Source organism: Somniosus microcephalus, chromosome 31 (genome assembly GCF_052327205.1).
Source record: "Somniosus microcephalus isolate GS21.2 chromosome 31, FLI_Smic_1.0, whole genome shotgun sequence".
Taxonomy (NCBI): domain Eukaryota; kingdom Metazoa; phylum Chordata; class Chondrichthyes; order Squaliformes; family Somniosidae; genus Somniosus; species Somniosus microcephalus.
In genome coordinates, this window is record NC_141017.1 from 37,414,496 (window position 1) to 37,441,721 (window position 27,226).

A 27,226-nucleotide genomic window follows, 5' to 3' on the forward strand; every position below is an offset into this window, starting at 1 on the left:
TTCTGCAACGACAAGAAAGGCAGTTCTAGTGCTTTGTATTAACATTTGGTTAAGATAGAGAATTTCACTCTCTTCCCCCTTCCCTGTCCCCCCTCCCAAGTCACATAAAGTGAAACTTCACAATAGTGCCCAATCTTTTATCTACACTATATATCCTAGACCAGTATCACTCTTTGACATGATATTTCTGCATCCCAGCCACTCAGGAACCACCATGTTCCATATTGTATTCAATCATCTCTTTCTTCATTTGCCCTTGTAACCTTCAGTCCCCCCACTAACTCGATATGGTATTTATCCAGCTCTTTTTTTTAAAGTGTTCATCTGCACATTAATTGCTTTATCTGAGTCTCTATTCTACACACAATGCTGTGGTGAGATACAAGTCCTTCTAATCTCAATTATTCCTTCAGATTTGTTAATTTTATGTCTACACCCCTCTTCCAAAATAAATAATCTGCTTTCTTCCACATTATCCATTCATTTCAGAACTTGGATTATATGCCCTTTCTTAATCTCTTCTCATGTAAATATCTTCAGTCTTGTGAATCTTGCTGCATAATTGAGAGTTCCAATTCCTGAAGTTCCCCTTCAGCCATGGACTGTTAATGTGCCTTAACATTAGCTGACAACTTATTTTACAAGCCCAATACCTATAAAATGTTATCAGGGAAGACCATTGAAGCAAGCAGCATTGACTAGTTTAAGGGGCAAATAGGTGAATTTCTGGAGAAAAATGGGGAGTAAGCAGGATTGGCATTTGTCAAAAAGAGACAGGATCTATCACAGACTCCACCTAACCCACCAAATCTCTCTCTGCCCCCTTCCCTGTCCACTTTCCTACATTACAGCAGTGACTACACTTCAGAAAGTATTTCATTGGCTGTAAAGTGCTTTGGGACGTCTGGTGGTTGTGAAAGGCACTATATAAATGCAAGTCTTTCTTTTTACTATCTCCCTGTACCCCCTCCCAAGTCACATAAAGTAAAACTTCACAATAGTGCCCAATCTTATATCTACACGATATATCCTAGACCAGTATATTTCTACTTCCCAGCCACTCAGGAACCACCATGTTCCACACTGTATTCGATCATCTCAGAGGTACAATATACTTCATTGACTGTAAAGCGCTTTGAGATGTCCAGTGGTCGTGAAAGGTGCTATATAAATGCAAGTTTTTCTTTTTTTCTTTCAAAATTCCCAAATTAATAACTCCAAATCACCAGAATCCATTTTAAATATAAGAAAATAAAACATGAAATGGCAAAAGGCTAGTCAGTCCAGCAAGCCCCTCCCTTCTATAAAGCATGTACAATTTACCCTTTGATGGATTCCACACCTCCCATGTAATGTACTGAGGGAAGACTTTTCATAAATACTCCCTGGTCACCAAAGGTTCTCAAAGAAAATTCATATCTATGGAAACTTATCCATCCTGACTTATCCATTACTCAACCCTGGCCTGAAAGCAAACAATATATAGCAGAGGACAGAAAAAATATTAAGCTCAATTCCTTCAACAGTTCGATGATAAATAGACATCTTCTTCAATTTAACTGTCATTGAAATCACTGTAAACCAAGTTTTCTATTACTTCTACCAATTAGTATTGACAGAACAACGTTGGCTAGTATTTTGCTAATGCACAGGTGACTGTTTAGTTTTCTGTGTAGTCATCAACATAGTCTTCATAAAATTATTTTTAAAAATATATACTTTTAAACGACATGGCTAGAATTCTGATCTTACCAAAGTCAAGCACAATGTTTTTTTAAGTAAAGATAGAATGTTATTTCCCCGTGGGACTCGGGTTCAAAGTCAGCATTGACTGATGGAATGAAAGCCTCTCCTCTCTGCCAGGGGTCCGAAGTGAAAGGGGAAGGCGTCTCTATTCAATTCCTAGCAGGCATTAATACGTTGCACAAATATATCCATAGATTGCCACTGATTGGCAGCCTCACAGAGATGGCTGTTGAAGACAGAAAAAATGTCACTACTCATAAATTGTATTCAATATGTGTTGAAAGTTATCTACTGGGTCATATGTACTCAACAAACTAGTACAGTACCAGGAAGGCACTGTTTTATTGATATATACGGAAAAGGAGATCTGTTCAACTGATCCCACCCATGATTAACTATTTTCTCTGTCTTAAGGGGCTTCATATTAGGCCACATTACTGTGTGCATAACATGGATTTCAAGATTTCATCAATATTAGTAATATCTGAATGGTGGTTCTGTCCCTTCAGTCCAACTGAAATTGAGTGCCAGTATGAATCAGTTGGTAGCACTCTTACTTCTGAGTCAGAAGATTAGATTCAACTTCTCACTCCAAGGCTAGAGCACGCCAGGCGGATACCTCAGTGCAGTATTGAGGAAAGGCTGCAGTGTTAGAAACATAAGAACAACATAAGAATTAGGAGCAGGAGTCGGCCATATCGCCCCTCGAGCCTGCTCCGCCATTCAATAAGATCAAGGCTGATCTTCGATCTCAACTCCACTTTCCCACCCGATCCCCATATCCCTCGATTCCCCTAAAGGCCAAAAATCTATCTATCTCAGCCTTGAATATACTCAAAGACTCAGCATCCACAGCCCTATGGGGCAGAGAATTCCAAAGATTCACAACCCTCTGAGTGAAGAAATTCCTCATCTCAGTCCTAAATGGCCGACCCCTTATCCTGAGACTGTGCCCCCTAGTTCTAGACTCTCCAGCCAGAGGAAACAACCTCTCAGCATCTACCCTGTCAATCCCCCTCAGAGTCTTATATGTTTCAATGAGATCACCTCTCATTCGGCTCAACTCCAGAGACTATAGGCCCAATCTACTCGCTTACTGTGAATAAGTGATGTTCTGCTGTACTTGTAACAACTTGACCTGGCAACTTTGTGAAAATCTGTTTACCTGATAGCAATTAGAATGTCCAATCAAATACTCTGATCCAAAATCCAGTTGTATGATTGGGTATTTTCAATGTGAAAGAGGAGCTCTCTGTTGTAAGGTTGAGGTCTCACAGGATATATCAATTTAAGGTGAACACTGTCATAGCATTACATTTTAGTCCGTAGACATTCAAGATCACATCTACTGGTCCTCAGTCAATACCATGAAACGTCTCAATGGATGGAATCCACTGAATGAGTTTTTAGATAGCCAGCAAACCTTCATACTTTGCGACAGAAGAAGAGTTCATTTCACCTTAGTACTTAGCATTTTTAAGAAGTGTCAACTTGACTCAGTTGGTAGCACTCTCACTTTTGGGTCAGAATATTGTGAGTTTCAGCCCCAATGCAGGTCCTGCACACACAATCTAGGATGGCTCTCCAGTGCAGTACTGAGGGAGTGTTAAATTGTGAAGAGATGCCAGCCTTTGGATGAGATGTTAAGTCAACACCTCATCTGCCTGTTTGGGTAGATATTAAAGATTCCATGGCACCAAAAGCGGATTACTGGTTATTCAGTTCATTGCTTAATAAGGGCAATTATGAGGGCATGAAAGCAGAGCTAGCTAAAGTGAACTGGCAAATTAGGTTAAGGGATAGGTCAATAAAGTTGCAGTGGCAGACATTTAAGGGGATATTTCAGAATACACAGAATATTCCAACGAGAAAGAAAAATTCCAAGGGGAGGACCCACCAACCGTGGTTAACTAAAAAAGTTAAAGATAGTATCAAACTTAAAGAAAAAGCATATAATTGTGCAAAGATGGGTGGCAGGTCAGAAGATTGGACAGAATATAAAAAACAGCAAAGAATAACTAAAAGATTAATGAGAGAAAAATTAGAGCACGAGAGAAAGCTAGCTAGAAATATAAAAACAGATAGTAAGAGTTTCTATAGATATTTTAAAAAGAAAAGAGTTAACAAAGTGAGCGTTGGTCCTATAGAAAGTGAGTCTGGGGAATTAATAAAGGAAAATAAGGAGATGGCAGTTGAATTGAACAGGTATTTTGCATCGATCTTCACTATAGAGGATATACAAGTAACATCCCAGAAATAGCTGTAAATCAGGAAATGGAAGGGAGGGAGGAACTCAAGAAAATTACAATCACCAGGGAAGTGATACTGAGCAAATTGTTGGAGCTGTGGGCTGACAAGTCCCCAAGCCTAGGGTCTTAAAAGAAGTGGCTAGTGAGATAGTTGATGCGTTGGTTTTAATTTTCCAAAATTCCCTAGATTTGGGGATGGTTCCATTAGATTGGAAAATAGCGAATGTAACTCCTTTATTCAAAAAGGGAGGGAGACAGAAAGCAGGAAACTACAGGCCAGTTAGCTTAACATCTGTCATAGGGAAGATGTTAGAAGCTATTATTAAAGACGTTAGAAGCTATTATTAAAGACGTTATAGCAGGGCACTTAGAAAAGTTCACGGTAATCAGGCAGAGTCAATATGGTTTTGTGAAAGGGAAATCATGTTTAACCAATTTATTGGAGTTCTTTGAGGAAGTAACATATGCTGTGGATAAAGGGGTACCGGTGGATATACTGTACTTAGATTTCCAGAAGGCATTTGATAAGGTGCCACATCAAAGGTTATTGCGGAAAATAAAAGCTCATGGTGTAGGGGGTAACATATTGGCATGGATAGAAAATTGGCTAGCTAACAGGAAACAAAGAGTAAGCATAAATGGGTCATTTTCTGGTTGGCAAGATGAAATGAGTGGTGTGCCACAGGGATCAGTGCTGGAGCCTCAACTCTTTACAATTTATATAAATGACTTGGATGAAGGGACTGAAGGTATGGTTGCTAAATTTGCTGATGACACAAAGATAGGTAGGAAAGTAAATTGTGAAGAGGACATAAGGAGGCTACAAAGGGATATAGATCCTACTGAACTCCACAAATAAACTCTAAAGCCTGCACATCTGCCAATGCACTTTATTATGGTCATATTTATGTTAATATACTACAAGCCAAATGTATGTTGAATGTTTAAATGTCTTAATCCAAATGTACACTCTCGGGAGCCGCAAGCCTACATTTCGTTGTACTGCACTTGTGCACTAACAATGACAATAAAAGTTGATTTGATTTTGATTTGAGATAGGTTAAGTGATGTGGGAAAATGTGAAACTGTCCATTTTGGCAGGAAGAATAAAAAAGCATATTATCTAAATGGTGAGAGATTGCAGAGCTCTGAGATGCAGAGGGATCTGGGTGTCCTAGTGCATGAATCGCAAAAGGTTACTATACAGGTACAGCAAGTAATTAGGAAAGCTAATAGAATGTTATTGTTTATTGCGAGGGGAATTGAATACAAAAGTAGGGAGGTTATGCTTCAGTTATACAGGGCATTGGTGAGACCACATCTGGAGTACTGTGTACAGTATTGGTCTCCTTAGTTAAGGAAGGATGTAAATGCGTTGGAAGCAGTTCAGAGAAGGTTTACTAGACGAATACCTGGAGCGGGCGGGTTGTCTTATGAGAAAAGGTTGGACAGGCTAGGCTTGTATCCGTTGGAGTTTAGAAGAGTAAGAGGTGACTTGATTGAAACATATAAGATCCTGAGGGGTCTTGACAGGGTGGATGTGAAGAGGATGTTTCCTCTTGTGGGAGAATCTAGAACTAGGGGTCACTGCTTAAAAATAAGGGGTTGCCCATTTAAGAGAGGTAAGGAGAAATTTTTTCTCAGAGGGTCGTGAGTCTTTGGAACTCTCTTCCTCAGAAAGCGGTAGAAGCAGAGTCTTTGAATATTTTTAAGGCAGAGGTAGATAGATTCTTGATAAGCAAGGGGGTGAAAGGTTATCGGGGGTAGGCAGGAATGTGGAGTAATCAGATCAGCCATGATCTTATTGAATTGCGGAGCAGGCTCGAGGGGCCGAATGGCCTACTCCTGCTCCTAATTCATATGTACGTATGTTCGTATGCTGTTTGGGGGGGTCTTGTTGGGCACAACTGGCAGCCATGTTTGCCTTCATAACGACAGACACTGCAGCTCAAAGTAATTTATTGTACATGAAGTACACTGAGACGTGATCAAGTGCTATTTTAATGCAAATGTTTCTGTTCTTGATTAATCCAAAAGGAAACCTTTTTGTCCCTGGCTGACTCTTTCTGTGCTACATTTACACAGGCACTGTGGTCACTCTCCGATATCTCAACCAAATGACAATTCTATATGTGTAAGCCTAGACAAGTTCTCTAGGTCAGCAGGTTGTTGGCAGGGGTGCGGTGGGGGCGAAGCCACGGCCAAGCCGCAGCCTCTCCTTATCTCACACGTACTAAAGCAGAGACATTGGATAGTGATCAGAGGTGGCAACCTTTACAGAATGTTTCCCTTCCTAGCTAGGGGCACTGAAGCTAAATATGTAGCCTGCGTACCACCACTACAGCTGAAAAATCACATCCCTTAAAAACAACTTTGTACATAAAAAATGCAATTTATGTAAAAGCAGCAGAACCTTCTGATTGCCTAGATGGTTAAAGCAACACTCAATCTTGTATCAATTACATAGAATTACATAAAATGTACAGCACAGATTCGGTCCGTGCCGGTGTTTATGCTCCACACGAGCCTCCTCCCGCCCTACTTCATCTCACCCTGTCAACATGTCCTTCTATTCCTTTCTCCCTCGTGTACTTATCTATCTTCCCATTAAATGCATCTACACTATTCGCCTCAACCACTCCCTGTGGTAGCAAGTTCCACATTCTCACCACTCTCTGGGTAAAGAAGTTTCTCCTGAGTTCCTTATTGGATTTATTAGTGACTATCTTATATTGATGGTCCCTAGATTTGGTCTCTCCTATAAGGGGAAACATCTCTAGGTCTACCCTATCAAACCCCTTCATAATCTTAAAGACCTCTATCAGGTCATCCCTCAACCTTCTCTTTTCTAGAGAAAAGAGCCCCAGCCTGTTCAATCTTTCCTGATAGGTATAACCTCTCAGTTCAGATATCATCCTTGTAAATCTTTCTTGCACCTTCTCCAGTGCCTCTATATCCTTTTTGTAATATGGAGACCAGAATTGTTCACAGAGCTCCAAGTGTGGTCTAACCAAGAAGACTTGAGTTGTCTTTTGATTTTGTGTCTTCTTGCCCTCTTTGTGTCTATATGTGGGAGGGCTGTAGGAAATGATTAGCACAAACCAGTTCTACCAACATGCTGTTAAGATGGCGGCCTCGAATGTTGACTGCTGTTCCACTGTCAGACAGCATGCAGCATACTGCTGGTAAGGTATTTTTCCATGCTCGGAGAAGCAAGTAATTCCTTCCCATCAGTGTTGTTAGCAGACTGGCCTGAAGAAATGGTGTCCCAAAATAACAATAACTGGGATAGGAAATTTTCTATGTTTTTTTTTAAAGAAATAATGTTTTTTAAAGAAGTAGTGTCAGCTGTGGCTCAGTGGGTAGCACACTCGTCTCTGAGTCAGAAGGTTGTGGGTTCGAGTCCCACTCCAGGGACTTGAGCACAAAAATCTAGGCTGACACTCCAGTGCAGTACTGAGGGAGCGCCGCACTGTCAGAGGGGCAGTACTGAGGGAGCACCGCACTGTCTGAGGGGCAGTACTGAGGGAGCGCCGCACTGTCGGAGGGGCAGTACTGAGGGAGCATCGCACTGTCGGATAAGCAGTACTGAGGGAGCGCCGCACTGTCGGAGGAGCAGTACTGAGGGAGCGCTGCACTGTCGGAGGGGCAGTACTGAGGGAGCGCTGCACTGTCGGAGGGGCAGTACTGAGGGAGCGCTGCACTGTCGGAGGGGCAGTACTGAGGGAGCGCTGCACTGTCAGAGGGGCAGTACTGAGGGAGCGCTGCACTGTCGGAGGGGCAGTACTAAGGGGGCGCTGCACTGTCGGAAGTGCCGTCTTTCGGATGAGACGTTAAACCGAGGCCGCTCTGCTCTCTCAGATGGACGTAAAAGATCCCATGGCACTATTTCGAAGAAGAGTAGGGGAGTTATCCCTGGTGTCCTGGCAATATTTATCCCTCAACTAACATAACCAAAACAAATTATCTGGTCATTATCACATTGTTGTTAGTGGGAGCTTGCTGTGCGCAAATTGGCTGCCGTGTTTCCTGCATTACAACAGTGACTATACTTCAAAGGTATTTCACTGGCTGTAAAGCGCTTTGAAACGTCCGGTGGTTGTGAACGGCACTATATAAATGCAAGTGTTTCTTTTCTTTCTTACACGCACTCGTACACATACACAGTAGAGAAGTATTTTCGGGCTTCAAAGAATTACTCTTAGGTGATTCTTTCCCTTTAAGCTATATGAGACAATTCTACAAAAGACTTGCATTTACGTAACATTTTTATCGTGTTTCTCAAAAACATATCAATGTGCTGCACATACAATAAACTACTCCATGACGCTTCTCATAATGGAAAAACAGCCGCTATTTCCTCACACAGCAAGATCGCAGAAACTGCAATCGTGGAATCATAGAATGGTTAGAGCACAGCAAGAGGCCATTCGGCCCGTGCCATGCAACAGGGCGAATAATCAGTTAATTATCTGTTTTTCATGGAGTTGGTTCCAATTTTTTTTTTTGGCTGATGATCCTTGTGCTGAAGTTTGAATTTTTGCAAACAATAACATTGTTTTCTTCACAATTAAGAACAATGAGATATATATAATCACATTTCTCATGCACAGTTCTTCAGTCACTTCTGAAACTTCCATATCTCATGTTCATTGAAGTTCTAATTGTGAAGGTTTATGATATTTCACCTTTTAAAGATAAAGGGGTCAAATTTTATTTTCAATTGTGGTTGATTACTTGAAATTGGTGATTGGTTGATTATTGGAATTGGTGGGGACAAGGTGTGGGGCCGGTCATCAGAATGAGTGGGGACAGAGCTGGAGTTTTGATTGGATATTGCAATGGGTGGTGATAGTTTCTGGGTTACGGTTGGCTATTTGAGTGGGTGAGGTTGTAGCTTGATGCTCCATAAAGCATCTCTCTTTACTAAAGCCCTCAGGGTAGAGTTTTCCTTATTTACTTTCAATGGGAAAATATTCCAGCCTCGGTTCTGCAGCCACCTTTATTTTAAAATGTTTGCTTTAGTTATTTACACTCAAACATTACCAATCACTGGTGCTCAGCTTCACACCTCAATAATGCATCAGGACTGGGATTTGATTCACTTACAACTTGTGTTGCGATAGCACCAACTACAGGCTACATATATGTAGTGCCTTAAACAACAACAACTTATATTTTACAGCACCTTTAATAAAGTAAAATCTCCCAAGGCACTTCACAGGAATATTTTAAGACAAAAAATTTGACACTGAGCTACATAAGGAGAAATTAGGGCAGGTGACCAAAAGCTTGGTCAAAGAGGTAGGTTTTAAGGAGCATCTTAAAGGAGGAGAGAGAGGTAGAGAGGCGGAGAGGTTTAGTCATAGAGTCATACAGCGCAGAAAGAGGCCCTTTGGCCCATCGTGTCCGCGCCGGCCATCAAGCCCTGTCTATTCTAATCCCATTTTCCAGCACTTGGTCCGTAGCCTTGTATGCTATGGCGTTTCAAGTGCTCATCTAAATGCTTCTTGAATGTTGTGAGGGTTCCTGCCTCTACCACCCTTTCAGGCAGTGAGTTCCAGATTCCAGCCGCCCTCTGGGTGAAAAAGTTTTTCCTCAAATCCCCTCTAAACCTCCTGCCCCTTACCTTGAAACTATGCCCCCTGGTTATTGACCCCTCTACTAAGGGGAAAAGTTCCTTTCTATCTACCCTATCTATGCCCCTCATAATTTTGTACACCTTAATCAGGTCCCCCCTCAGCCTGTGGCCTAACTAGCATTTTGTACAGCTCCATCATAACCTCCCTGCTCTTATATTCTATGCCTTGGCTAATGAAGGCAAGTATCCCATATGCCTTTTTAACCACCTTATCTACCTGTCCTGCTACCTTCAGGGATCTATGTACATGCACACCAAGGTTTCTCTGATCCTCTGTCCTTCCTAGGGTCCTACCATTCATTGTGTATTCCCTTGCCTTGTTAGTCCTCCCAAAATGCATCACCTCACACTTTTCAGGGTTAAATTCCATTTGCCACTGTTCTGCCCATCTGACCAACCCGTCTATATCGTCCTGTAGCCTGAGGCTTCCCTCCTCGCTATTTACCACTCCACCAATTTTCGTGTCATCTGCGAACTTACTGATCATACCTCCTACATTCATATCTAAATCATTAATGTACACTACAAACAGCAAAGGACCCAGCACCGATCCCTGCGGTACACCACTGGACACAGGCTTCCAGTCACAAAAACAACCTTTGACCATCACCCTCTGCTTCCTGCCACTAAGCCAATTTTGGATCCAATGTGCCAAATTGCCCTGGATCCCATGGGCTCTTACCTTCTTGACCAGTCTCCCATGAGGGACTTTGTCAAAAGCCTTACTGAAGTCTATGTAGACTATATCAACTGCACTACCCTCATCCAGACACCTAGTCACCCCCTCGAAAAATTCAATCAAATTGGTTAGACATGATCTCCCCCTGACAAAGCCATGCTGACTATCCTTGATTAATCCTTGCCTCTCCAAGTGGAGACTAATTCTGTCCCTCAGAATTGTTTCCAATAATTTCCCTACCACTGATGCTATGCTCACTGGCCTGCAATTCCCTGGTTTATCCCTACTACCCTTCTTGAATAATGGTACTACGTTGGCTGTCCTCCAGTCCTCTGGCACCTCCCCTGTGGCCAGAGAGGTTCTGAAAGAGAGGTTTGGGCAGGGAATTCCAGAGTTTAGGGCCTAGGCAACAGAAGGCATGGCCACCAATGGTTGAGCGATTATAATCCAGGATGCTCAAGAGGGCAGAATTAAAGGAGCGCAGATATCTGTGGGGTTGTGGGGCTGGAGGAGGTTACAGAGATAGGGAGGGGCGAGGCCATGGAGGGATTTCAAAACAAGGATGAGAATTTTGAAATCGAGGCGTTGCTTAACCGGGAGCCAATGTAGGTCAGCGAGCACAGGGGGTGATGTGTGAACAGGACTTGGTGCGAGTTAAGACACGGGCAGCAGAGTTTTGGATGAGCTGAAGTTTACGTAGGGTAGAACATAGGAGGCCAGCCAGGTGTGCGTTGGAATAGTCAAGTCTAGAGATAACAAAAATAGGAAAAAAGTCTCAAGACACTTCACAGAAGCACAATCAGACAAAAATCAACGCCAAATCATAGGATATACAATCCTACAAAAGTTCTGATGAAGGGTCATCGACCTGAAACGTTAACTCTGTCTCTCTCTCCACAGATGCTGCCTGATCTGCTGAGTGTTTCCAGCATTTTCTGTTTGTATCCGAGATACAGTCCTACCCACTTATGTCAAACTGATTTATGTCGATATCCTGCTTATATCAACAGAAAAGTGAAGTCCCAGTCCCTTCTCTGCAGAATAACAAATAATTACCTTGTACGTTTATGCCGACATGAACTCTGGCACATTTAATTCGACAATTTTTTGAAGTCCAAAACAGTGATAATAAATGAAGGTCTTGAATAATATGTCGACAGGCCCTTATCTTCACATGTGGCACATGTCAAGGAAGCAATAAGGCATTGCCAGCTGAAGACATCGGGCTCGATTTTCAAAGCCCCAAGGAGGCGGGTTTGGAGGCGGGAGTGGTGGGAAAATTGCAGAATTGAGGGGCAGGAACCCATCCTGCCCCAACCCACCTCCGTGCCAATGTTCCAGGAGGCGGGTACCCGACCTGTGCTGGGAGCCGCCTCCCCGGGGCAGGAAGGGGATTAGTGCCAATTAACTGCCTGTTAACAGGTAGTTAACAGGCAGTTTTTTGCCTAATCCCTATTTTTAGCCTTGAAGTGTGGGCTGTCCGACGGCGCCGAACCACGCCAAGTTAGCGAGGCGGACCGTCGGTCTGCAGGGGTTGGAGGGGTCGAGATGTCCGTTGTGCAGGTGAGTGATGGGTGCATGTGTGCAGAGATAAGTGTGTGAGTTAAGTGTAAAGTGTTTTAATAAGTTTTACTTACCTTTACTTTCTCCTGCAGGCTTCCTTCCTTCAGTTCTCGGGAGTCCCTCAGCTCACCGGCACAGAAAGCAGAATGGTCGCTGAACTGTCAAAAGCTGCAGCCTCTGCTTTCTAGTCTGGAGAGCTGAGTCTGAGTAGAAGGGCTCAAGTTAGAAGACAGATTGTCAGTGTTTGACAGCTTCACAGAGCTGTCAAACGCTGATTTTTCATCTGTCAAAAGCTGAAATGTCAATTGCTGACATCACCAGTAACCAGGTGTCCCTTAATTGGCCTGCTGAGCCCGCTGGGCGGGCTTAACAAGGTCAATCAAGGGAAAATAGCGTGGGTTGACCACAAGTCGATGGAGGCGGGACTACAACCCAAAAATTGGGAGTCCCGCCTCCAAAAGCTCCCCATTGACAAAATCGTCACTTCAGTAATTCAAGATCGAGACAACAGCCAACAAGAAGCCGAGGGGCCTGAAAACAATAATAGAATCCAACAATGACAATATTTGGCATGTGACATGCGAAGAAGCATTTAGCATGTGTGAAGAATTGCAGATATTTATTGCTCAATGGATGGTGATGGTAGCATGATCCAGAGGCATGAGTTCAAATCCCACCACGGCCGCTGGGGAATTTAAATTCAGTTTATTAAATAAATCTGGAATTAAAAAGCTGGTATCAGTAATGGTGACCATGAAACTACCACATTGTCGTAAAAACCCAGCTGGTTCACTAATGTCCTTCAGGGAAGGAAGCCTGCCACCCTTGCCCAGTCTGGTCTTTGTGTGACTCCAGAGCCACAGCAATGTGGTTGACTTCTGTGATTCAAGAAGGCGGCTCACCACCACCTTCTCGAGGGCAATTAGGGATGGATCCAGTCGTCGTGGTCCATGTTGGTACAAACGACACAGATAGGACTAGGAAGCCGGTTCTGTTAAAGGAGTATGAGCAGCTAGGGGTCAAATTAAAAAACAGAACCTCAAGGGTAATAATCTCTGGATTATTACCTGAGCTACGAGCGAATTTGGCTAGGACAAATAAAATCAGAGAGTTAAATGCGTGGCTCAAAGACTGGTGTGGGAGAAATGGGTTTTGCTTCCTGGGACACTGGCATCAGTACTGGGGCAGTAGGGAGCTGTTCCGTTGGGATGGGCTTCACTTGGCCAGTGCTGGGACTAGGGTCCTGGCGGATCATATAACTAGGGCTGTAGAGAGGGCTTTAAACTAACTAGTGGGGGGGAGGTTCCTAGAGAACAAATAATAAAAATGACAACAGAGAAGGTCATAGACTTAGGTAGCAGTGGGGAAATGAAAAACCAGAGCGTGTCAGGAAGAGGCAGAAGGTATGGAGTAAAAGGTAAAGTAATAAAAAGGGCAAAAGCAGGAACTAAGTGTCAAAAAACACATTTGAAAGTTCTCTATCTGAATGCACGTAGCATTCGTAACAAAATAGATGAGTTAATGGCACAAATAGCTACATATGGGTATGATCTTGTGGCCATTACAGAAACATGCTGCAGGGTGACAATGCCTGGGAATTAAACATACCAGGTTATTTAACGATCAGGAAGGACAGGCAGGAAGGAAGGGGAGGTGGGGTGGCTATGTTAATAAAGGAAGGAATCACTGTAATACAGAGAAATGATATTGGGTCAAAAGATCAGGATAATGAAACAGTTTGGGTGGAGATAAGGAATAATAAGGGGAAAAAAACACTAGTGGGCGTAGTCTATAGGCCTCCGAACAGTTGCAACTCGGTTGGACGGAGTATCAATCAGGAAATAGTTGAGGCTTGTAATAAGGGAACATCTATAATTATGGGGGATTTTAACTATCATATTAACTGGACAAATCAAATTGGGCAGGGCAGCCTTGAGGATGAGTTCATTGAGTGTATTAGGGATGGGTTTCTTGAGCAGTATGTAACTGAACCGACCAGGGGGCAAGCAACCTTAGATCTGGTCCTGTGTAACGAGACAGGATTAATTAAAAATGTCCTAGTAAAGGATCCCCTTGGAATGAGTGACCATAACATGGTTGAATTCCATGTTCAATTAGAGGGTGAGGAGGTTGTATCTCAAACAAGCGTGCTAAGCTTGAATAAAGGAGACTATGAAGGTATGAGAGCAGAATTGAGCAAAGTGGATTGGGAAAATAGATTAAAGGGTAAGACGATACATGATCAGTGGTGTACATTTAAGGAGTTATTTTACAACTTCCAAAAAAAGTATATTCCACTGAGAAGAAAAGGGTGTAAAAGAAAAGACAGCCATCCGTGGCTAAGTAAAGAAATTAAGGATAGTATTCGACTAAAAACAAGGGCATATAAGGTAGCCAAATCTAGTGGGAGGATAGAGGATTGGGAAAACTTTAAAAGACAGCAAAAAATAACAAAAAGATTGATTAGGAAAGGGAAGCTAGATTATGAAAGTAAATTAGCAAAAAATATAAAAACAGATAGTAAGAGTTTTTATAGTTATATAAAAAGAAAAAGGGTGGCTAAAGTAAATGTTGGTCCCTTAGAGGATGAGACCGGGAAATTAATGGTGGGAAATATGGAGATGGCAAAAACACTGAATGAATATTTTGTATCAGTCTTTACAGTAGAGGACACCAAGAATATCCCAACACTGGACAAGCAGGGGGCTATAGGGGGGGAGGAGATAAACACGATCAAAATCACTAAGGAAGTGGTACTCGGTAAAATAATGGGACTCAAGGCGGATAAATCGCCTGGACCTGATGGCTTACATCCAAGGGTCTTGAGGGAAGTGGCGGTAGGGATTGTGGATGCATTGGTAATAATCTTCCAAAACTCCCTGGACTCAGCAAAGGTCCCAGCAGACTGGAAAACTGCTAATGTAACACCCTTATTTAAAAAGGGCAGTAGACAGAAGGCTGGAAACTATAGACCGGTTAGCCTAGCATCTGTGGTAGGTAAAATTTTGGAGTCCATTATTAAGGAGACAGTAACAGGACATTTGGATAATCATAGTTTAATAAGACAAAGTCAGCATGGTTTTATGAAGGGGAAGTCATGTTTGACAAATTTGCTGGAGTTCTTTGAGGAAGTAACATACAGGGTGGATAAAGGTGAACCAGTGGACGTAGTGTATTTAGACTTCCAAAAGGCATTTGACAAGGTGCCACACAAAAGATTATTGCTTAAGATAAAAAATCACGGGATTGGGGGTAATATTCTGGCATGGATAGAGGATTGGCTATCTAACAGAAGGCAGAGAGTTGGGATAAATGGTTCATTCTCAGACTGGCAATCAGTAACCAGTGGTGTTCCGCAGGGGTCAGTGCTGGGTCCCCAACTCTTTACAATCTATATTAACGATTTGGAGGAGGGGACCGAGTGTAACATATCAAAGTTTGCAGATGATACTAAGATGGGAGGGAAAGTAGTGAGAGAGGAGGACATAAAAAACCTGCAAGGGGACATAGGCAGGCTAAGTAAGTGGGCAGAGACTTGGCAGATGGAATACAATACTGGAAAGTGTGAGGTTATGCACTTTGGCAGGAAAAATCATAGAGCAAGTTATTATCTTAATGGCAAGAAACTGGAAAGTACTGAAGTACAAAGGGATCTGGGGGTCCTGGTGCACGAAACTCAAAAGGTTAGTATGCAGGTGCAGCAAGTGATTAAGAAGGCCAATGGAATGTTGGCTTTCATTGCTAGGGGGATAGAATATAAAAATGGGGAGGTATTGCTTCAGTTGTACAAGGTATTGGACCTGGAATACTGCATACAGTTTTGGTGTCCATACTTAAGAAAAGACATACTTGCTCTCGAGTCAGTACAAAGAAGGTTCACTCGGTTAATCCCGGGGATGAGGGGATGGACATATGAGGAGAGGTTGAGTAGATTGGGACTCTACTCATTGGAGTTCAGAAGAATGAGAGGCGATCTTATTGAAACATATAAGATTGTGAAGGGGCTTGATCGGGTGGATGCGGGGAGGATGTTCCAGATGATGGGTGAAACTAGAACTAGGGGGCATAGTCTTAGAATAAGGGGCTGCTCTTTCAAAACTGAGATGAGGAGGAACTACTTCACTCAGAGGGTGGTAGGTCCATGGAATATGCTGCCCCAAAAAGCTGTCGAAGCTACATCATTACATAAATTTAAAACAGAAATAGACAGTTTCCTTGAAGAAAAGGGAATTAAGGGTTACGGGGAGCGGGCAGGAATTTGGACATGAGTTTAGGTGCGGATCAGTCATGGCCCTGTGGGTAGCGGAGCGGGCCCAGGGGCCGTGTAGCCTGATCCTGCTCCTGTTTCGTGTGTCTAATTCTGTTAGATTCAGGAGATAGTCCTGTCATAGTGGATTGGCGGTTAGGATCAGATCAGCCATGATCTTATTGAATGGCGGAGCAGGCTCGAGGGGCCAATTGGCCTACTCCTGCTCCTATTTCTTATGTTCTTATGTTCTTAAGTGCTGGCCTTGCCAGCGACACCCACATCCCATGAACGAATCAAAAAAAATTGAGCCACTGATAAAAAAAGAGAAGCAGCTCATTATGTGGATAAGCTACAAGCGAGAGGGGTAGAGCTGGGTGTTGTCAGCGTACATGTGGAATCTGAAACAATGTCTTAGGATGATGTCGTCAAGGGGAGGCATGTAGATGAGGAAGAGCAGGAAGCCAAGGATAGATACTTCGGTGTGGGGGTGGGAAAGAGAAGCCATTGCTGAAATGCTCTGGCTATGATTGGATAGGCAAGAATATAACCACGAGAGGGCAGGCCAAATGAGCTCAACAGCAGAGGCAGGGCTATGGTGAGGATGGCATGGTTGATTATGTCAAAAGCTTCAAATAGGTTGAGAAAGACGAGGAGCGATTGTGCACTACAGTCAGTCACAGAGGATATCATTTATGAATTTGATTAGAGAATTCCAAAGATTCAGAACCCTCTGAGTGAAGAAATTCCTCCTTATCTCAGTCATAAAAGGCCGACCCCTTATCCTGAGACTATGCCCCCCTAATCCTAGAATCTCCAGCCAGGGGAAAACAACCACTCAGCATCTACCCTGTCAATTCCCCTCCTTAAGGTAAGTCCAACCCCAAGCCAGCAGCTTGAATAGTTTCCCTGTGTTGATTATGGTTCCATGAGCACTGAGCACTGTCCAGATCCCCACCTAAGTCAGCAGGCTCCTAGACATGGGGAGCATTGCAGCTGAACACAATCCTGTCCTCACACAACATCTGCTCACACACTTCCAACAGGGTGTCACTGGATACTGGATCAGCAGTTGTATTAATAGAGCATGGACTCCTGTTCAAAGGGGCCCAGTGTGGTATATGTAACCGTTCCACCTTTAAGAGAACTATTTTAAGAGTTGCACTACTTTATCTTGGCTGCTGTATACTGTAATACCGGTGGTGACCACACCGGTATATAAGTGCTGTGTAATGATTTATTGGGCAGTTCCGCCCTGACCTTCGACTAGTAAAGACCTGTTAAAATTTACTCTTGTGGTCTGTGTAATAATTCTCATTATAACACACAGACTTAACACCCAGTACCATCAAAAGTAGAATGTGGGTCTGCTGGTCAATAGGGTCCAGTACTACTGTTGGTAGAGAGTGGGAGCCCCATTCAGTGGAACTCAGTCCCAGCAGCAACAGAGTGTAGAATCCTCAGTCAGCAGTGGAGTGTGGAACTCAAAGGGGCCTAAGTTCAAATCTAGGTCTCATTAAGAAAATATAAAACCACTGCAGTGAACTTTATTGGCACATAAACAAATGTGTTTTGCAAATGTTTATGAAAAATGTTTATGAACAGTTGAATAGTTCAGTATTCAATATAATGCTCATCAACATTATACTTCCAGAAAAAAGACTTGCATTTATACAACGCCTTTTACGGCCACTGGACGTCCCAAAGCGCTTTAATGAAGTACTTTTGAAGTGTAGTCACTGCTGTAATGTAGGAAACGCAGCAGCCAATTTGCACACAGCAAGCTCCCACAAACAGCAATGTGATAATGACCAGATCATCTGTTTTAGTGATGTTCATTGAGGGATAAATATTGGCCCCAGGACACCGGGAAGAACTCCCCTGCTATTCTTTGAAATAGTGCCCATGGGATCTTTTACGTCCACTTGAGAGAGCAGTCGGGGCCTCGGTTTAACACCTCAGTACTGCCCCTCCGTCAGTGCAGCGCTCCCTCAGTACTGCCCCTCCGACACAGCAGTAATCCCTCAGTACTGCCCCTCCAACAGTGCGGCACACCCTCAGTACTGCCGCGCCGACAGTGCGGCGCTCCCTCAGTACTGCCCCTCCGACAGTGCGGCGCTCCCTCAGTACTGCCCCTCCGACAGTGCAGTGCGCCCTCAGTACTGCCCCTCCGACAGTGCAGCACTCCCTCAGTACTGCCCCTCCGACAGTGCGGCGCTCCCTCAGTACTGCCCCTCCGACAGTGCGGCGCTCCCTCAGTAATGCCCCTCCGACAGTGCAGCGCTCCCTCAGTACTGCCCTTCCGACAGTGCAGCATTCCCTCAGTACTGCCCCTCCGATAGTGCAGCGCTCCCTCAGTACTGCCCCTCCGACAGTGCGGCGCTCCCTCAGTACTGCCCCTCCGACAGTGCGGTACACCCTCAGTACTGCCCCGGCGACAGTGCGGCGCTCCCTCAGTACTGCCCCTCCGACAGTACAATACTCCCTCAGTACTGCCCCTCCGACAGTGCAATACTCCCTCAGTACTGCCCTTCCGACAGTGCAGCGCTCCCTCAGTACTGCCCCTCCAACAGTGCAGCGCTCCCTCAGTACTGCCCCTCTGACAGTGCGGTGCTCCCTCAGTACTGCCCCTCCGACAGTGCGGCACACCCTCAGTACTGCCCCTCCGACAGTGCGGCGCTCCCTCAGTACTGCCCCTCCGACAGTGCAATACTCCCTCAGTACTGCCCCTCCGACAGTGCAATACTCCCTCAGTACTGCCCCTCCGACAGTGCAATACTCACTCAGCACTGCCCCTCCGACAGTGCAGCGCTCCCTCAGTACTGCCCCTCCGACAGTGCAGCGCTCCCTCAGTACTGCCCCTCTGACAGTGCGGTGCTCCCTCAGTACTGCCCCTCCGACAGTGCGGCGCTCCCTCAGTACTGCCCCTCCGACAGTGCGGCGCTCCCTCAGTACTGCCCCTCCGACAGTGCAATACTCCCTCAGTACTGCCCCTCCGACAGTGCAATACTCACTCAGCACTGCCCCTCCGACAGTGCAGCGCTCCCTCAGTACTGCCCCTCCGACAGTGCAGCACTCCCTCAGTACTGCCCCTCCGACAGTGCAATACTCCCTCAGCACTGCCCCTCCGACAGTGCAGCGCTCCCTCAGTACTGCACTGGGAGTGTCAGTCTGGTTTTTTGTGCTCAAGGCCCTGGAGTGGGACTTGAACCCACAACCTTCTGAATCAGAGGCGAGTGTGCGACCCACTGAGCCAGAACTGATGCACTTAAACTGTCCTGTTACTGTGGGCCCTGCCTTTAGAAAGAAACATGAAAGATTGAAATTGTCCAATCTTTACAAATAATGACAGCATTGATGGGCTATGTATTACCTCGAGGCCAAGCATCACTATGATGTGCTACTGCAATTAACCTTTTATCTGCAGTTCTACAAATCATTTCAATTTCTAGATCAGTTTCAATTAATTTGGATTTTCTGAGGGCAATGCTACCCAAATATGCTTAGTTGCCTTCCACTTTTTCCTCCCCATCACTATTCTAACTCAAACCATTATTCATCTAATTTTCCTTCATTAAAAGTTATTAAAATTGTTAAAAGGTAAATCCATCTTTGCATCACTTGATTACGAGTTTGTCATGATGACAGTAACACGTGGCTCTTTTCCCTCAGCAAATGAAACACTCTTTAATGCTGGCCGAATATCAAAAGGTTTTTAAATAATTATATCTAATATCTCTCCTTGGAGCTCGTAATTCCTTATTTGAAATTTATTTTTTCCCTAATTTTCTCTTCCCCTGACTGATGTTGGGTAAAGTTCCAAGGAAGCCTTTGCCCAAGTGCCAAGTATCATGCCCGAGTGTTCGCTCTTCATGTGGATGTCTAGACAGTGAGGGTCAGCAGCCTATTTGAATATGGAGGGACATCTTGGCCAACTCCAATTCTATCCACAGCTGATGTCCACCTGGGCACATCTTATAGCAGTAGGGTTCCACGAGCAGTGGTCAGGAGCAGGAACTCGATTTAATTTTTCCTCTTATCCCAAGTGTAATGATATCAGCAAATAGTGATGGTATTTGCCTGTTTGATTATTTATGCCTTACCAGCATATTTGCCTGATTGATTATGTATGCCTGACCAGCAGGGGGCATGTGAGAGACAAGCAGTTTAGTTTTAGTTTCGTTTTAGATGGATCACTAAGATGGTGTCTCCTGTAATGCTGTTAACTGAGTTGAACAGACTTTAGATTAAAAGACATTCTCTTTCATCAAGGTATCGTCATTGAACCCACATACAAATCGATACATGGTGTCAGAAGTGGGATGAAAGAGATGAAGAGGAAAAATCTGAAGTTAAATCAGCTCTCCGCATATTAGCAAGCCAAAAGAGAACATCATTACTTACCATTGGAGAATAGCTAACGAAGTGAAAAAATGGAAGGATTACACCCACTGACGAAGCTTCAGTTGACAGGTAATGTGGCTGAAAATTGGAGAAGGTACAAACAACGTTTGGAGTTGTATTTAGCGGCAATCGGAGCTGACGAGAAAAGTGATAAAATGAAAGCGTCAGTGTTCTTACATGTCGTGGGTGATGAAGCGCTGGAGGTGTATAATAACTTCACATTCGCTGCTGAGGGAGACAAAATGAAGTTGGATAAAATAATGGAACAGTTTGAGGCCTACTGCATACCTAAACGTAACGTGACGTTTGAGAGGCACAGATTTTTCACATGTGTACAGAAAACGGGAGAGACTATTGATCAGTATGTGACTGAACTGAGAAACCGAAGCAAAACATGTAAATTTGGGGGACTGACCGACTCGCTGATAAAAGACTGACTGGTGTGTGGTATTCCAGATAATGGTCTAAGGGAAAGACTGCTAAGAGAGCAAGATCTAGACCTGGGAAAAGCCACAGCACTGTGTAGGGCTACAGAGACTGTGAAGTCGCAGGCAAAGGAGCTGTTCAGTGACAGTAGCTGCAACGTGGATGCAGTGAGAAAGAACGGATACAAACCGTTTAACAAAAAGAGCGCCAATGTGAAAAAAGAGGCGTGGCCAGCGAACAAGAATGAAAGGGACAATCGAAAGTCATGTAGTCGATGCGGTACACAGCATACACCAAAAAAGTGTCCAGCATATGGTAAAACATGCAATAGTTGCAACAAAAACAACCATTATGCCCGTTGCTGTAAGAACCAAGCGCAACAAAGCAAGGTCCATGCAGTAGATGAAAGCGAGATAGAGGAGTTCTATGTAGATGTTGTGTCTGAAAACAAAAAAGAAAAAAAAGAGACTGGATGTTGACACTAAAAGTGAATGACATACACATTCCATTTAAATTGGATACTGGAGCACAAGTTAATGTGATATCAGAGACTGATTTTAAGAAAATTAGACCCAGACCAAAGATACATGGAATAAAAGTGAAAGTGACAGGATACTCAGGTACTAATATACCAGTGAAAGGAAGATGCATTGTCAAAGTGACACACAAGGACAGGGAGCACACGCTAGCATTAATCGTGGTGCCAAAGGATGTGCAAGCCATACTAGGTTTAATAGCCTGTGAGAGACTGAACCTGGTAAAGAGAGTCCTCGTTGTGGAAAGCGAAGGAGAGACAGTCTATGATGAACTCATGAAAGAGTACAACGACCTATTTCAGGGTCTCGGCTGCCTTCCAGGAGAACACACGATCAGAGTAGATAAAAGTATGCCAACGGTCATACATCCATGCAGAAAAGTTCCGTTTGCTCTTCAAAAGCAACTGAAGGCAGAGTTGGACAGGATGGAAAGCCTGAACGTGATTCAGAAGATAGATGAGCCAACTGAGTGGGTGAGTTCCCTCGTCGTTGTGGACAAAAGGAATGGAAAGCTCAGAATTTGCCTGGATCCAAGAGATCTAAACAGAGCAATAAAGAGAGAGCACTTCAAGCTTCCTACACGTGAGGAAATCATGTCACAGTTTGCAAATGCAAAGTATTTCAGCAAGTTAGATGCATCATCAGGATTTTGGCAGATGAAACTGGACGAGGCAAGTTCAAGACTGTGCACGTTCAACAGTCCATTTGGCAGATACAGATTCCTAAGGTTACCATTTGGCATTGCCTCAGCTCCTGAAGTATATCACAAAACTATCCATATGATCTATGAGCATCTGGAGGGAGTTGATACCTCAAATGGATGACATCATAGTATGGGGAACCACGAGAACTGAGCATGACGAGAGACTGAAAAAAGTGCTGGAAGCAACAAGGAAAACAAACCTGAAGCTGAATAAAGAGAAATGCCAGCTCGGGGTGACAGGACTGACATTCGTGGGAGATATCCTTAGCAGTGAGGGCATCAGACCAGATCCCAGAAAGGTGTCCGCCATTGAGAATATGCCAAAGCCACAATGCAAAAAGGACGTGCAGAGGTTTAATGGAATGATCAACTACATGGGTAAATTCATATCCAACCTCTCAGAAAAGATGGCGCCACTGAGACGACTAACTGAAAAGAACATAGAATGGGAATGGAATCATGAGCATGAGAAGTCATGGAGCGATCTAAAGAAACTGCTCACAGAGGAACCAGTTCTGAGGTTTTATGACCCAGCGAGACCCATCAAGATATCATCAGATGCATCACAGAGTGGGCTCGGTGCAGTTCTTCTGCAAAAATATGACTACTGGCAACCTATTGCATATGCATCGCGCTCAATGACAGACGCGGAGACGCGATATGCTCAAATAGAAAAGGAGCTGCTCAGCATCACATACGCCTGTGAAAGATTTCACCAGTTTGTGTCAGGACAAGCAATCAGTGTAGAGACTGACCATAAGCCCTTGATTGCATTGTTCCAAAAGCCACTAAATAGCTGTCCGCTTAGAATACAAAGAATGATGATCAGGCTGCAACGCTATACACTGAATGTTGCGTACACACCGGGTAAGCTGATGTATACAGCAGACACGTTGTCCAGAGCTGTTGACCCAAATGAGCCCGCAAACACCAAAATGGATGAAAAAGTGAACGCCTACGTGGACATGATCACAAGTGCACTGCCCATAGCAGATGCAAAAATGGAGCTCATAAAGACTGAGACAAACAAAGATGAAACACTGAGACGACTGAGGAAAAGCATCTTGGATGGATGGCCCAACATGAAGCAAGACTGCTCACCTGACATGGCAGAGTACTGGAACTGCAGGGCGGAACTATCAGTGGTCGAAGACATCATCTACAAAGGAAGTAAAATAGTTATCCCAAAGAGTCTGAGAAAAGAGATGCTAAAAAGGATCCATGGAGGACATCTGGGAATCGAAAAGTGTAAGAAAAGAGCACGAGAGGTGATGTACTGGCCACGAATCAACCAAGATGTGACAAATGAGGTGTCAAACTGCACAATATGCCTGAAATATCGGGCAAGCAATCCGGTAGAACCACTAAAGCCACACCCAGCGCCAGACAGACCTTACCAGAAGGTAGGCGCTGACCTATTCGTATGTCAAGGGAAGGACTATCTTGTAGTCACAGACTATTACTCCCTGTATCCAGAGGTTTGTAGACTGTACACCACCACTGCAGATGCTGTGATAACATGTATGAAAGCCATATTCTCCAGACATGGCGTGGCAAGCGAGGTCTTCACAGACAACGGACCCCAGTTTTACAATGCAAGTTTCCGACACTTTGCCAAAGAGTGGGACTTTGTCCACACAACGTCAAGTCCTCACTTTCCACAGTCCAATGGACTAGTGGAAAAATCAGTCCAGACAGTGAAAAGACTGATGTACAAGGCAAAAGACAGTGGAACTGACTTCTACCAGAGCATGCTTGTATACCGCACAACGCCGCTCGAGTGTGGTATGTCACCAGCCCAACTCCTTATGGGACGTCTGTTAAGGTCAAACCTACCCATCCCGGAGAACCTCCTGAAAACAAAAGAGGGGGAGAAAGTGAGGAAGTTCAAAGAACAACAGAAAGAAAAGCAAAAGTACTACTATGACAGAGGAACACAAAACCTACCTGAACTCCACACTGGTGACCAAGTAAGGTTCAAAGACAAAACAAACATATGGACTCAGAAGGGAACTGTCCTGAGTGAAGTTCAACCAAGATCATACACCATTCAGACAGATGAGGGTGCTGTTCTGCGAAGAAATCGTCGAGATCTTCTCATGGGACCAGCCACAGCAGGTCAAAAGACTGAGGCCTAGAAATTCAGTGGGCTTTGCGCCCAGTTACCGCCCAAAGAGGGCTTCTGCGCCAGTCTGCAAACTTCGGGCGAACTTCATTGACGCGCTAATTGCGGTGGTAGCCGTTAGCACTGCGCCGCCACCGATGACGTCATTGGTGTGCGCAGCGCCCCGGTACCGCCCCGACACCGGCCCGACCCCCATCTTCAGTAGCGGCCACCTCTTCCGTGGTGGCCGCTAATAACATTCGGAGACCGGGTCCGTACAGCAGCCTTAGTGGGGCGCTTTAAGGTGGAGGTGCGGCCAGCCGCTTTTTCGGCGGCCGCCTGCCCGCACCTCCACCTCCTTCCCCGGCCTCCTCCACCCCCCCCCACCCCGCGGCATTGCCAGCTGGTTTCCGGGAGCCCGGCACTTCTCCGTTGTGCCCGGCTCTTTTGCCGGCACTCGCGATCGGGTCTCCGGCTGCTGCAGGCACCTCCCCCTTAAGAGAGGGAGGAAGGCCTGCAGTACCGCAGCCTGCCGCTCCGCTGCGGGTGGTGCTGCGGCCACTAGCACGCCGATATTCAGTTTCAGCGCCCCAAGCGGGGGCAGCCACACCCTTGAACAGCGGCCGTCCTCGACTTTGGGCGCTGAAACTGAATATCGGCTGGGCGCGAGTGGCTCCGCGCCCAGCGGTAAATTCTGGCCGCCAGCGAGCTGGCGTGGCTATAGCTAGTTTCTAGGCCTGATACTGTTGAACAACCTGATCACACAGCAGGTCAAAAGACTGATACTGTTGAACAACCTGATCACACAGCTGAGAAATCATCATCTGAGGCAACAACTCAGATTCAAGGACAATCAATCAGAAAATCCTCAAGACACGTGAAGCCTCCTGAGAGACTCATTGAGCAAGTTTAAGGACTCTTGTTATAGAAGGAAGTAATGTTATCTTATTCTCTCTTCAAGTTCTAGTGTATTTACATATTTCATGTGAACACACAAAACAAGGTTAAAAAGCCTTGATAATGATAATGATAATGTAAGTTCATTAAGTGTTACAGTTAAAATGCAGAGTAATACAAAGAAAACATGTTGTTAGATAAAAGTAAAATACTTTTGTTTTAAGAAAGGGAGATGTAATGATATCAGCAAATAGTGATGGTATTTGCCTGTTTGATTATTTATGCCTTACCAGCATATTTGCCTGATTGATTATGTATGCCTGACCAGCAGAGGGCATGTGAGAGACAAGCAGTTTAGTTTTAGTTTCGTTTTAGATGGATCACTAAGATGGTGTCTCCTGTAATGCTGTTAACTGAGTTGAACAGACTTTAGATTAAAAGACATTGGCCTAGAAATTGAGTTTGCCTCCACCAGGGCTGTAGCGCCCGAAATTTAGCGCCAGCGTTAATTGCCGCTGCGCCCACCAAAAATTCAGCTGCGCCGTGCCCAGACGGCTGCGGGCGCTAATGGAGGGTGTCAGCGCCTCGCAATGGGCGCTGAATGCAGGATTGCGGCGCTAATCCCCCGCTGCGGCACCCGATGCGGTGCGGCAGGCTGGGGTACTGCAGGCCTCCTCCTTCTGTTAAGGAGGAGCTGCCTGCAGCCGACCGCTGGCCGGTGGAATCGCACGAAAAATGAGCCCGGCACCTCGGAGGAGTGCTGGGCTCGAGGCCCACACACATCTGTGCCGCGGGGGGGTGGTGGAGGAGTCCGGGGAGGGAGGTGCGGGCAGGCAGCCGCCGGGAAAGCGGCCGGCCACCGCGCCACCTTAATGCGCCGGCGCTAAGTCCAGCAAGAAACTTTTGAAAAATCGTTGGTTGCGGCTGCCACGGGCGAGGCGGCCGCAACTGAATTTCGGCGTCCGGCCGCGTTACCACGGCAACCGGGACGCTGCGCACACCGATGACGTCATCGGTGCCGGCGCAGCGCTACCGGCTAACGCCGATGGTAGGGCCCAAATCAATTTCCGAAGCGGCTATAATTCCGGCGCAAGGCCCTCTAGCGCCTCTAATTGGGCGCTAACCCCACTCAATTTCTAGGCCATTCTCTTTCATCAAGGTATCGTCATTGAACCCACATACAAATCGATACACCAAGAATGCTGAGACTAATTGTATTGTTCCCAGTATCACTCCAACTAAGAGCTGCTAATTCAGTACACATCAGGGATTGAACCTGAAGCTTTGCTAGTAGTCTCTGTTTCAATACCGTGGCAGGAAGTATACCTATCAACTGAGGGAGAAACATAAATTCATATATATTTTTTTTAAATTACAATAAATAAAACCTTGCCTCAAGACATTTCAGTAATAACAGCACAATTTGTGATGCTCAAAACGTTCTGATGGAATCTGCACTTTCTGCAGATGACACATTTATATATTTGTACCTAGACCCATTTAATCACTCACCATGCAACACAATGTGAAAGGAACATTCTTTATTACACTATGAGTGATCTTTTACAAGAAGTTGTTACTGTACAGTAAGTGATGGAGAAGAGTTTGACTGGAAAATATTCACCGTACTGAACTATGAAATGTGAATAATGGGGAGGAGCTCCTCCAATCCAGGATTACAAACCAGACTAAGAATTCTACTGGTCAGCTCACCAGGGGATGAGATACTTCCTAACTTGAGTGAGAAGTAATGTAACTCATCAGCTTGCTTGTAAAATTAGCGCACAACCATTTGAATCCTTCCCTCCAGAGTTGTGAATCTTTGGAATTCTCTACCCCAGAGAGCTGTGGAGGCTCAGTCGTTGAGTGTATTCAAGGCTGAGATCGATAGATTTTTGGACTCTAGGGGAATCAAGGGATATGGGGATCGGGCAGGAAAGTGGAGTTGAGGTCAAAGATCAGCCATGGTCTTATTGAATGGCGCAGCAGACTCGAGGGGTCGTATGGCCTACTCCTGCTCCTAATTCTTATG

At 44.9% G+C, this 27,226-nt stretch overlaps 1 protein-coding gene across 1 annotated transcript in view; it reads right to left on the bottom strand.

The window, feature by feature from the left end:
- The window catches only part of LOC147097756 (voltage-dependent P/Q-type calcium channel subunit alpha-1A-like), a 728,667-nt gene that overhangs the window by 605,622 nt on the left and 95,819 nt on the right, over positions 1 to 27,226 (bottom strand). The window lies entirely within an intron of this gene.